Consider the following 10,076-nt stretch of genomic DNA (forward strand, 5'->3'; position numbering starts at 1 on the left):
GGTCAAGACTGACCGAACCACTCTAAATCTCGGTTTGCATATACTTTGAGCACTTTATCATTTCTACAAACCTCCTAAATAGCTACTGCCTTCTGCGCTTTTACGAACGAGTCTCTAAATTCAGATCTTTCCGAATCAGCATTTAGACGTAAATCAGCGTTTTCGTACGATCATTACATTGCAGTTTACGTTTACGTTTTAACTCTAATTATAACTGCAAACTGCCTTCTGTGGATTTACATAACATATCTTTAAGTTCAGATCTTTCCGAATCTGCGTTTAGACGTAAATCGGAGTTTTCGTACGATCATTAAATTACAGTTTACATTTACGTTTTGACTCCAATTATAACTGCAAACTGCCTTCTGTGCATTTACAAAACATATCTCAAAGTTTAGTATCTTCAAAGTTGACATTTAGACATAAACCGGTTTTATCATACGAACATCGCATTTCAGTTTGCGCTTGCATTCTGATTTTTATCATAAGCTGCAAACTGCCTTTGTAGATTTACTCTAACGTCATCTTAAGCTAAAGGAGTCTAAGAATCTGGTTTTACATCGAAATCATCTTTGTCACAGCTTTCGATTTTAATCGCCGAAAGTTTTTCGCTGAACTAATTCACCGCCCCCTCTTAGTGCTCTTGATCCTAACATATTATTCATGCTTAGTAATAATTGTCTAGATCGAAGTATATTTTATGTGTGTAGGATTAACTACAATAGCAAAGCATAAAGCAAAATGAAGTCCCAGAGTTAAGAACGCGATTTCATTGGGAGTTCGAGAGTTCGTCAGAATTTCGAACATTCGTCGAAAGTTGAGATGTTTGTCAAAAGTTCTGTCGGAATTGACCGAGAAGTCTAGGAGCTTGCCACAGAAGCTTATTGGAACTTACTAAGAAGATCGTCTTGAAGTCCAGGAGCTTGCCGAGAGTCTGTTGGAACATTGCCGAGAGATTGTTGGAAGTTCGCCGGAGGCTCACCGGAAGAAATCTAGACTTATGGAATTTGTTTAGATTAGTAAATGTCTTAAAATTTATAGTTAGTACATAATTGAGATTAGAATTAGGTCAACCCAATTAGTGAATAGTTGGGCCAAGTTTGGGCTGTCTTGGGCTAGGAGAAAGGCCCAAACAATAACCAAATAGGTGAAATCGTAGTGGCATAGTCTCCGAGACTTTAGGTGGTGGTACCACCAGTTTGGGCGGTGGAATCGCCCAGAGACAATCTTCTAGGCAGTGGTACCACCAGATTGGGCGATGGTACCGCCTAGTGTCAGACTACAAGCGGTGATACCGCTCGTACCCTAAAATTTCGAGGATTTAAATTTTGGCTCCATTTTTGAAGTCATTTAGGGTCCATAAATACCCTAGTTATTCTTACATAGAGTAGTAAGAAAAGTGAATAAAAACTCTGTGTTTCTAGAGTTGAAAACCCTTGTAAAATATAGTGTCCCTCCTCCTAAAGAGGGTGAGGGAAGCTTTATAAAAAGAGGGTGTAAAGGTTCTCTCCTGAGCTTACAAAAGGAGAATGAGTTGTAAAAAGGAGGTTGATCTTTGCCTATTAAAGGAATATCATTCGAGGATGCTGGTGGCCTTAACGGAAGGGGAATCAGTAGAGTGGATGTAGGTCACCATGATCAAACCACTATAAAAACTTGGTTTGCATTTCTATTCTTGCTATTTACCTTCACTGCAAACTACTTACTTTCTTTATTTCCATTATGCTTACAAATACAATTTCAAAGTTAACATCTCTCCGAAATAATTTTCGTCGAAATCGGTTTTAATTAAACAAAGATTTTTTAAATAGACATAATCTTTCCGCTGCACTAATTCACCCCCCCTTAGTGCCAACTCATTCCTAACACTATCATCTATTCTCTTCCATCTCATTCCCCTCCTCTTTTCTCATTTTACTCTCCTCCACTCTCTTTTTCCATCATCTTCTTCCTTTTCATGGAAGCAAAAGGTATCTACGTAGAGTCGACGACATAATGAGGTAAAGAAAAGAGGGATGTTTTTTAAATTTAAAATTTTAAAGATTATTATTTGACCAAAATCAAAGAGAGGATGTTGTTTGATAAAACCATAAAATAAGAATATTTGTGTAAAAAAATCACCTTAAAATTAACCTCAAGTACCTATTGTTGACTATAATCCTTTTGTGCAATCAACTCCGAGCAAAAAAGGAATCCTCCCAAATGAAGGGTTTTTATTTTTTTCTTCAAAGCAAGAAAAACTATATTGGAAATGTTAAAATGAATCTCAAACCCCAAAGAAAAATAAAAAATATTATCCATCCAAATTAATTAAATTACTAGTGTTAGTACCTATGTTTCTATTGATGTGAGTCCATTGTATGATAGCAACATTCTTGATGTAATAAAAAATATCATGACAAAGGAAGTGTAGTTGTCACCAAATGGAATTAGGACTAAGGAATATGATGATGATGATGATGCTCTTGGAGGGAGTCGATGAAAATTCTAAAAAATATTATTATTGATAGAAGATTACAATAGAGGTAAATATAATATAAAACTTTTATATTTCTTACATTCTTAATCAATATATGATTTGAGGATAAATCATATATTTAAATAATTAATTTGATTATGTAATTTTAGTATATGATTAAAAAAAATTCTCAAAACTTATATAAATTTGAGCCAAATTTGAACGACTTTTAACTATACATCTAAAACCCTTAAACTCTCTATCATATTCCATTTCAATTAAAGTATTAGAAGAAGACAATGACTTTGTAATATTGGATTTTTCTTTTATTATTTTGCTTGTCTCTTTTGTGTTTGACAAAGTAAGACAATGATAACATATGCACTTTGACATTGGTATCATGATTTAAATCTCTCTTGTTAGAAGTGTTAAATCTAATGATAAAATCAATTGATAATTATTTATGATTTAATCTATGTTTTAGTGATGCAGGATACTTCAATCAGGATGAGACAATTAAAGCAGTGAGAGAATCATGTTGTGCTAGGGGAAAACATGATAGAAGATTGGACGTCGAGTTGGTGGACTTAAACTCCTCATAAATAAATTTAAAAACTTAATGAAACAAAAATTAAAGAACAAAAAGAATACAACTACTTGCTATGAACACAAGAAGAAGGAAGAAATCTTGGACAAAATAAGTGCATCCGAAGACGAGGAGCAACCTAACAAAGGCGAGGTGGCAAACTATGCCTTAATAGCTTTCGACAATGAGGTAATCAAAATACCTTTAATTTATTCTGAAATTACATAATACTTTTCATGAGTTACTTTTAATATAGTTTAGAATAATTATTTTTCTTAAAAATTACATGTTTAATAAATGAAAATACAAAAAATTAGGAATCATGCTTATTTAGTAATTTTGAAAATAATCATGAAAATTACATGTTTTGTGATAAACAAACAAAATGATTTTGATTAAAAAATGCCTTATGAAACCATGCTATATATGTTTAAAAAGTAATTATGTGTATCTTGATGATTTCTGAAAATGATTTATGTTTAATGAAATCATGCTCGATGATTTTATACTATGCATGAGACTTTGAAGTTATTTATGATGAAATGTTGCTTTTTCGGTTTTAAACAAGATGGATGGTTTTCATACAAAAACTTGAGCATATTGATTTGAAATCATGTTTAATGGTTTTATAATTCGAAATTATGCATGATGAATCTTGCGATTGATGGATTATCGATTTTTATGGTAATGAAAGTTACTTTTTTCGTTTTAAATGTTGATGTATTTATTTATTTGGCATAAATAAAATAAATCACATGAATTGAAACAACTAAAAAGAGGATAGGTTTCTCCTTGAAAGATTTCTTTTTCCTTACTTTATCGAGTTTTCCAAAAAGGAGATTAACGAATCTATCTATATTTTTTTGAATCTCTTGAAAATGATTTTGATATGATGATTTGAATTTGAATAAGCTTTATCTTGATTTTTTGAAATTTATAACATGAAATCTTTTATGAATCAATATCTCTTATTTGATCTCCCATGTTTCTTCTTGTCGTTTACTAAAGAAGAAAATTTCCTAAATGAATCATAATTTTTTTAATTACAATTTTTAGGATTCATAATGAATTGAGAGATTTTATATGCATGAAATAATATCTTGTTCTCCTACAAGATTGAATGAATTCTATCTCTATCATGATCTTCTAAAAATTCTTTTCGTTATTTATTTAAGAGGAGATTTATTAAAATGAATCATGCTTTCTCTTGAATTCTTAGAATTTTAACTTGAAAATTATTTTTATTAATCAAAATTGTCTACTATGATTCTTTCTTTTCGCTATTTGAGTTATTCAAAAAGAATCATAATATGTCTATTGATACTCATGATTTATCTTCACCATCTTTGATATTTTATCTCTCATGATATGATTTTTATGTATAATTCCTTGTATTCATTAAATATTTATCTCATCACCCAATTAATTCTTCTTAATATTCTTTATGTGATGATATGAATGCATGAAATATTCATGAATTTATTTTGATACATACAAATGATAAAAGAGGGAAAAGTTATGATCATGCAAGGTAGGATGAAATTTAACAAACTGATACCATCATGATGTGAAATATTTATGATTTGGAATGATGCATGTAATACTTATACTTTTTATTATAATAATATATGTGATGTATTGCATATAATGTGTATCATGAATGCTCTAAATGATGAATGTTTGGTATCATGATCAAAATATTGATAAATGCTTAAAATTTTTAATATTTTAGTATCATGACATGCTTATAATGATGATTGATTTATATTTCGATATTATGCATGAAAAATGAAATATAAAGTTTTAAAATTGTGCATGTTGTAAATTGAAACTATAATGATGCACAAACATAATGAAATAAGGTTGATACTTAACCCTTATCTTGATTTGAATATTATAGTAAAGGGAAATAAATTATAAAAAAGGGAAATGAATACTTAACCCTTATCATAGGGGGAGCAAATTTTGCTAGCTAGCTTGCAGATCTCAAGAGAAGCAATGTGTGCTAAGTTACACATTTCGAGAAGAAAGAGCTTGCTATCTTGAACATCACTAGTTTGCCTATCTCAAGAAGCAAAACTTGTAACTTGCACATCTAGCAAAATTTACAAACTTGTATATTTCAAGAAGTAAGAGTTGCTTTCTTGAACATCTCAAAATTGCTATCTTGCATGATGATAAAACTTGATATTATGTTTTTCATGCAATGATTTGAACTTTTATGTCCAAACACATTAAAGGTATACTTCTCCTTTTTGTTGATGACAATGGGGGAGAAGTATGATCATGTTATGCATGATGATGTATTGCAAATATTCATGATGAATATTGCAATGACTTGAATTCAGTTTGAATTCAAAGTTCTATCAATATGGCATATTGATAGGGGAGTTTGTTTATGTTGAATTTCGGATTTTGATGATGAAACTAATTGATTGTGTTTAGATGTTTAATTGCAGGTCTACTCGATCAGGATTAGACAGTTGACGCAGAAGGAATTGACGTTGCGCCGGAGGAGATCACGTCAGGATATTGGACAGCAGAAGGCTTCGGACGTCGGGCATCGAGCCAAGGAGAGCGGAATTACGCCAAGGATATCGGGGTTACGGAGGTCAACCGCCGATTGGCCAACAAGCTGCAAGAGAGGACGATGCGCTGAAGAATCGGACGAAGCACCAACCAATGACGTGCCGGGCAAAAGAATGTCAATTCGCGTTGTAATAATTGTCTAGATTGGAGTAGAGTTTTAGTTTGTGTGTGCAGGAATAACTACGATAATGACAAAGACATAAAGCAAAAAAAGTGTCGGAGTCAAGCGCGAAGGATTTGTTGGGAGTTCGAGAGTTCGACGGAAGTTCGAAGGTTCATCAGGAATGCTGCCGGAACTAGCCAAGAATGAGTAGGGAGCTTGCCGAAGGGTTTTTCGGAAGCTCGCCGGAAGGATCATTGGAAGTTCGCGGAGCTCGCCGAGAAAGATCGAAGCTTGCTGAAGAAGCTCGTTGGAACTCACCAAGATCAAATCGTGAAGTCTAGGAGCTTGCCAGGAGTTTCCAGAATGGTTTCCGAGAGTTTATCGGAAGACCGTCGGAAGTTCGTCAGAAGCTCGCCTGAAGAAGTCTTGACTTACGAACTTTGTAATAGCTTAGAAAGTGTCTTTAAATTCATAGTTAGCATGTTAATTAGGGTTAGGATTAGGTGTTAATCCTATAACCCAAGTAAGGGCCAATTGGGCCCGAGTTCGGATTGGTTTGGGCCAAGTTTGGAGCCCAACTAGTGAGTTGAATTGGCCTAGGCGGTGGCACCGCCCAGTACCCGAGAGCTGGGCGATGGCACCGCTTGGCTGGGCGGTGGCACCGCCAGCCACTGTTAGTGTCACAACCTGACAAGCGGTGGCACCGCCACTGACAAGCGGTGGCACGGCCAGCATCGGGAACCCAACGAGAATTCAAATTTGGAGCCCAAATTTGAATCCTCTTGAGGCTTATAAATACCCCTCAAATCTCAACTGAGATCACAACTTTTTGAGCAGCAATTGTTTGAGAGAAAGGCCTTAGAAAAGTCTTAGCTAGTCTTGTTTTCAATTTGCTAGTGTTCACCTCCTTCTTTCTTGCTGAAAATCTGTAAGAGAGTGAACCGCTTGTAAAAAGTTGTAAGAGGGGTATTCACCCTTCCCTTTCAAGAGATTTGCTAGTGGAAGGTGGGAGCCTCATCGAAGAGGGGCCTCGTAAGTGGATGTAGGTCACTTGACCGAACCACTTTAAAAACGGCGTAATCTCTGGTTTGCATTTCATTACTGCTATTTACATTACTGCAAACCTTCTTACTTGCTTTGTTTCATCATTACCTTTGCTGCACAACTTTGTGAATACGCTTTCAAGTTAAGCACTTCCGATTCCGATTTTTATCGTACGAAAGATTTATCGAAATCAACGTTTTAATCCGCTACACTAATTCACCCCCCCCTCTTAGTGCCGCTCCGATCCTAACAATTGGTATCAGAGCGGTATTTCTCATTTCGGATTTACACTCGAGAGAAATGGCTCTTCATGGCTTTCAAGAGGCCTTATCGGTTGTTCGACCACCGTTGTTTAACGGATTGGACTACACTTATTGGAAAACTCGAATGAGAGTTTTCTTGATTTCTTTGAATTTGGATTTTTGGAATATCATTGAAAACGGTTTTCAACTTCCTTCTAAACCAATGAACGAATGGTCAGATTTGGAGAAGAAGTATTTTTCTTTAAACGCAAAGGCTATGAATGCCTTATTTTGCGCTTTGGACAAAAATGAGTTCAATCGGATTTCTACGTGCGAAACGGCTTTTGATATTTGGCGAACACTTGAAATCACGCACGAGGGAACTAGTAGAGTCAAAGACTCGAAAGTTAACATTTTATTACATGATTTTGAGCTTTTTCGAATGCAACCAAGCGAGACTATTGGTGACATGTACACCCATTTCACGGATGTCGTCAATAATCTAAGAGTTCTTGGTAAATCTTTTTCGAATTTTGATCTCGTAAGCAAGATCTTAAGATCCCTTCCAAAAAGGTGGGATCCTAAAATAACCACAATACAAGAAACAAAAGATTTAAATATTTTTCCACTTGAAGAACTAATCGGCTCATTGATGACATATGAAATGGTGCGCAATGCACATGATGAACACAATGAACACTTGAACCACCTTCCAAAGAATAGGAAGGATTTGGAACTCCGGACAAATGACAACCACTTGAGCAATGACTCAAGTGATGAGGACAATGATGAACTTGAACTTCGAACACTAAATCTTAATAAGTTCATTAAATAAAAATCTAAAATAAACAATGAACTTGAATGGAAGAAGAGGCCAAAGAAAAGGAAGGCACCCAAGGATGAATTAAGAACTTCCAAAGGTGAAATGGTGAATTTGGCTTTGATGGGCTTCGACTACAAGGTAAGTAATTCAACTCTCTTGAATTATTTTGAAATTACTTGAAGTCTTTCATGAGTGCTTAACTTTATTGAGATCACATAGATTAATAATAACATGACTACTATATTAAACTATAAAAGATAAATACAACTCATCGTGAACATTAGTGATCAACCCAAGAACAAAGGAAACTTCAGTTATTTTTTCTAAATATCGATGGACTTCTCAAACTGTTGACTTGACTTGGAAATGAGTGTAAGAAAAGATCGCTCTATATATTAATCACATTAAAATATATTATAATTATTCATAAAATAGTTTTCTAATTTAATTTATTATTAATCATAAACTTTAGGATAATTTTTCCTATACCTTTTTTTTTTCAAAAGTATCTTTAAATCCAAAAAAATACTAGAATGATCACTCCTTTATTCTCGTATCCTCTCTTGTTTCTGTCATCACCCTGTCCAATTGCTCTTCTCTTCTCCTATCATCTATTCTTTTTCGTAACCTCCATCCCCTCCTCCTCATTTCCCGTTTTACTCTCCTTTACTCTCTATTTCTATCGTCTCCTTCATTTCTTTTCTTTCATGGAAGCAAAAGGTATCGATAGGTATAGAGACGATGACACGACGAGGTGAGAAAAAGAGGGGTAATTTTGAAAATTTAAAAATTAAAGATTAGTATTTGAGAAAAATCAAAGGGAGGATATGGTTCGACAAAAACTTAAAATAAGAATTTTTTTTGTAAAAAAATCACCCTAAAATTAACCCTCTTTTCAATCATACCATTTAAGTACCTATTGTTGATCGTAATCCTCTGTACAATCAACTTCGAGCATAAAAAGGAACCTCCCAAATGAAGCAAAGGGCTTTTATTCTTTTCTTCAAAGCACGAAAAAATTTATTGAAAAAGTTAAATTGATCCTCGAACCCCAAAGGAAAAAAAAATTTATCCATCCAAATAAATTAAATTATTGGCATTAGTACATATGTTTTGTTGATATGCATCCATACAGCAATATTCTTGATTAAAAAAAAAATCATGATAAAGGAAGTGTAGTTGTCACCAAATGGAATTAAAACTAAGGAATATGATGATGATAATGCTCTTGGAGGGAGTCAATAAAAATTTTTAAAAAATATTATTATTGATAGAAGATTACAATAGAGGTAAATATAAAATGATATTTTTATATTTCTTACATACTTAATCAATATATGATTTTAGGATAAATCATATACTTAAATAATTAATTTGATTATGTAATTTTAGTATATAATTAAAAAATTCACAAAAATTATATAAATATGACCCAAATTTTGAAGGACTTTTAACTATACATCTAAAACCCTTAAACTCTCTATTATATTCCATTTCAATTAAAGTATTAGAAGAAGACAATGACTTTGTAATATTGAATTTTTCTTTTGTTTTTTTCTTGTCTCTTTCGGCAAAGTAAGACAATGATAACATGTTTTGTTTAACGTCGGTATCATGATTTAAATATCTCTTGTTAGATGGTCATAAGTTTAATGTGTCAATCATAACTTTTTCTTTGAATAATTAATTATTTTTGTCCCTTATGATATCTTCATATTTTGGGATCTAATTTTTTTTTAATTTCTAACCTTATTGAGGTCACATAGATTTATAATAACATGACTATTATATTAAACTATAAAAGATAAATACAAATGATTGTGAACATTAGTGATCAACCCAGGAAACTTCGGTTAATTTTTCTAGATACCGATAGACTTCTCAAACTGTTGACTTGACTTGGAAATGAGAAAGTAAGAATAGGTCGCTCTAGATATTAATCACATTAAATTATATTATAATTATTCATAAAATTATTTTTTAATTTAATTTATTATTAATCATAAACTTTAGGATAATTTTTCTTATCTCCCTTTTAATTTTTTTTTCCAAAAGTATCTTTAAATCTAGAAAATTATTGAATGATCGCTCCTTTATTCTTGTACACCCTCTTGTTGCTCTCATAGCCTCTTTCTATTGCTCTTCTCTTCTTCTATCATCTATTATTTTCCATCACCTCCTTCTCCTCCTCATTTCCCTTTTCACTATGCTCCACTCCTTTTTTCTATGTC

This window comes from Musa acuminata, chromosome BXJ2-7 (assembly GCF_036884655.1).
Source record: "Musa acuminata AAA Group cultivar baxijiao chromosome BXJ2-7, Cavendish_Baxijiao_AAA, whole genome shotgun sequence".
In the NCBI taxonomy this organism is placed as follows: domain Eukaryota; kingdom Viridiplantae; phylum Streptophyta; class Magnoliopsida; order Zingiberales; family Musaceae; genus Musa; species Musa acuminata.